General features: G+C 37.2%; 1 non-coding gene across 1 annotated transcript; it reads right to left on the bottom strand.

The window, feature by feature from the left end:
- Positions 1–3,631: 3,631 nt before the first annotated feature.
- LOC115216859 lies at positions 3,632–3,733 on the bottom strand. Its single transcript, XR_003882117.1, has one exon. It is a non-coding gene; the product is annotated as a U6 spliceosomal RNA (small nuclear RNA).
- Between the last annotated feature and the right edge of the window lie 290 nt (positions 3,734–4,023).

Raw genomic sequence — 4,023 nt, 5'->3', positions numbered from 1 at the left:
TCGTTACGCTGATGGCTATGGCGAAAGAATGTGTGTGGTGGACGCGTTTGAAAGGACTGCAAACAACACCTTCCTCTCTGGTCAGTCTCTCGTCAACTTTTTCAAGTACCACTTGAAAAGGAGGATGAGAATAGAGAGGAAGGCTTTGTCGAACGAATGTTTTAATAAAAAGTGGGTAAAAGTGGCAAAAATGGTCAGTATGAAAGACGACACTATTTTAAGCATAAATCTGTAACCAAAAGAGACAACGAGAAGTAAGGCGACTTACTCATGTGTTCTTTTTCGAACTGCCTGAGGTGACCTTGGTCTTTTTTGTAGGTTTTTCTTTCCAAGACTACACCTAAACTGTGAACCTTATATATATATATATATTGCTTTTTTATACACCACACAACCCACAGATCCCTATTGATCAAACTTTTTTTTTTTTTTTTTTTTTTTTTTTCTTCTTGCCCCACCCATCCCACCACGAAAAGAAAAAATTCTACATTGTATTTCGTCCATTTTTATTCTGTGTTTAGCCCTGTGTGGCTACAATAAAAAGTTATCTATCTATCTATCTATCTATCTATCTATCTATCTATCTATCTATCTATCTATCTATCTCCGACCTGCCCGAGATGCGGTCAGAGCGACGAAACCGTTCTGCACGCACTCGTTCAGTGTCCAACAATTTCCGACCTGTGGGCTTATGTCGAACAACTGCTGTCACGTGTGGGACGAGTCGGTTTATCAGCTGAGTCTATCGTCAATATTGTCACGCCTCCTTCCTTCAAACGGGAAGGAAGAGCTATTTTCATCATCCTTGTGGCTATGGCGAAAGAATGTATCTGGTGGACGCGTCTGAAAGGATTGGAGACAAACACTTTCCTCTCTGGTCAATCTCTCATCAACTTCTTCAAGTACCACTTGAAAAGGAAAGTGAGAGTAGAGAGGCAAGTTTTGTCTAGCGAATGTTTTAAAAAAGATGGGTGAATGTAGCAAGAATGGCACGTATGAATGACGAAGCCACCTTGAGCATAGTCCTATGAACCCAGAAATCGAAAACAGAGAGTTGCTTATTTGCAAAAAAAAAAAAAAAAAAAAAGAAATATAAAATGTGACTTCATTGACCGAGGTTACCGTGGTCTTTTCCGCAGGCTTTTCTTTCCACGGGTAAACCTCACCTGTCCTCCCCTTTACACTTCATATTGACATTTCTGTGATAACGATCCCTATTGATAATTTTTTTTTTTTTTTTTTCCTCTCCCCCCCCCCCTTTTTTTTTTTTTTAACCCCCCTTATTTTTGTCCTCTTTCTCTCCTTTTACGATCCCTTTTGATCGAACCTCCCCCTTCCTTTTTTTTTTTTTTTTTTTTTTTTTTAATACCTTCAAAAGAAAAGCTCTACCTTGTAATTTGTTCTATCTGTGTGCAGCCCTGTGTGGCTAATAAAGAAACATATCTATCTATCTATCTATCCATCTATCTATCTATCTGTCTCTATCTATCTATCTATCTATCTGTCTATCTATCTATCTATCTATCTATCTATCTGTCTGTCTGTCTATCTATCTATCTATCTATCTATCTATCTATCTATCTGTCTGTCTGTCTGTCTGTCTGTCTGTCTGTCTGTCTGTCTGTATGTCTGTCTGTCTGTCTATCTGTCTATTTATCTATTTATCTATCTATCTATCTATCTATCTATCTATCTATCTATCTATCTATCTGTCTGTCTATCTATCTATCTATCTATCTATCTATCTATCTATCTATCTGTCTGTCTGTCTGTCTGTCTGTCTGTCTGTCTGTCTGTCTGTCTGTATGTCTGTCTGTCTGTCTATCTGTCTATTTATCTATTTATTTATCTATCTATATCTTCAGTCTCTTACAACTGAAATTGGATGTGTGTTTCTATATATATAGGCGCAGGTAGTAAGAAGTTTTCTTCCCAACGATATGGTTCCGAGTTGAGCCCCATCGTGTGACACCTTGGGAAAGTGTCATCTACTGTAGCCTCGGGTCGACCAAAGTCGCGTGAGTGGATTTGGTTGGCGGAAACTGAAAGAAGCCCGTCGTGGATAAATACATACATATATACATATATTATATATATATATATATATATATATATATATATACATATATATATAATATATATAAGTCCATCTGTCTTTCTTCTTTTGCTGGTGTCTCAAATTTAGGTTAAATCAGTGTTTCTCAAAAGGGAGGCCTATGGGACGGTCGGACAAGCTATTCTGAGAAAATTTGGTTTAATGTTCGACAACTCAGCACCGTCCATTGGACTGGGGGCGTTTTGCTCGTATATATGTATATATAATATATATATATATATATATATATATAATATATATATATACACTAATTCCAACAAATAAATCTTTTGCACTGATTTACTTTTTCTTCCAAGACAATACAACATACCTTTATTTCCTGTGATCGGCTCCATCTTATAATCATACAGGTAAATATTCAACAAAATAAATTTACTAAAAGTTTTCTTGTCAACTTGGTATCCAATATGCATATCTGGCATTTTCGACAACATACACAGCCTTGCTCATTCGTGAGGAGAAACTCGAGTAAACTGTCATTTTATGATTTATTAAACAAGTATGTATGTATATATGTAAGCTACATATATATATATATATATATATATATATATATATATATATTTATATAATATTTATAAACACAAACACACACACATAAATACATACGCATACACACCCACATACATACACGACCGTGGACAAATGGAAAGCAAAGCTGACTTCACCAAGATTTCAACTCAGAACGTAAAAAGCCGGAATAAAATGCCGTAGACCATTTTTTCGGACGCTCGAACGATTCTGCCAGCTTGCCAAATAAGGAATAAGCATGTTGCTAATTTGGGAACCAAACCAACAAGTTTGAGGTGAGCGTTAGTCTATATCATTGACCAGTACTCGTGTGGGACATTATTTTATTGATCTGAAGGCGGCGAGCTGGCAGAATTGTTAACAGGCCAGGCGAAAAGCTTAGCTGTATTTCGTCTGTCTTTAAGTTCTGAGTTCAAATTCCGCCGAGGTCGACTTTCTCTGTCATCCTTTCGGGATCGATTAAATAAGTACCAGTTACGCACTGGGTTCGATATAATCGAATTAATCCGTTTGTCTATCCTTGTTTGTCCCCTCTGTGTTTGTCCCATCTGTGTTTAGCCCCTTGTGGGTAGTAAAGAAATAGGTATTTCGTCTGCCGCTACGTTCTGAGTTTAAATTCCGCCGAGGTCGACTTTTCCTTTCATCCTTTCGGGATCGAAAAATTAAATACCAGTAAATCACTGGGGTCGATCTAATCGACTTATTCCCCTCCCCTTTGTGCTGATAGAAGAAAGGATTATTTTATCGATTTGGAAGGATGAAAGCAAAATTGACCTTAGTGAAATTTGAACTCTGAATGTAAAGTAGTAACATCGTAAGGCACTTTTCTGATGCCTTGACGATTCGGCCAGTTCGTCACCGAAACGGTGCAGTCTTCCTCAGCGGTTAGTACTTTACGGTAATAGGAAATTTTTATTGAATATGAAATTAATTGTAAATGTTTTAAATCACAAAAGATCATGCTACAGGAGATATGAGTTTATTACTTGTTGATTGTTGTTGCTGTCCTTTCCTTTCATCGTTGCGCAGGGCCATGCTAATCTTCTCTGTATCGTTCCAATTTTAGTATATCTACTGCCGAAGCAAGTACTGTTGTTGCTATTGTTCCTGTTCCAACGTCTGCTCTGATGAAGCAAACCCTTTTATGGTCAAAGGTGTTCCGGTCATAATCCTCGTTTCGTTCTTCAAACATTAGTATCTCTTGTATTTGCTAATTTTTAATTGTCTCAGTCATTAGACTGTAGCCATACTGGAGCACCAATTTTAGGATTTAGTCATACAAATCGAACCCAGTACTTATTTCTAAGTCTGGTACATATTCTATCATTCTCTATGCCGAGCCGCTAAGTTACCCAAGCAAAAACAAACCAACACCG

This window comes from Octopus sinensis, linkage group LG10 (assembly GCF_006345805.1).
Source record: "Octopus sinensis linkage group LG10, ASM634580v1, whole genome shotgun sequence".
Taxonomy (NCBI): Eukaryota; Metazoa; Mollusca; class Cephalopoda; order Octopoda; family Octopodidae; genus Octopus; species Octopus sinensis.
This window is presented reverse-complemented; position numbering and strand designations above follow the sequence as displayed.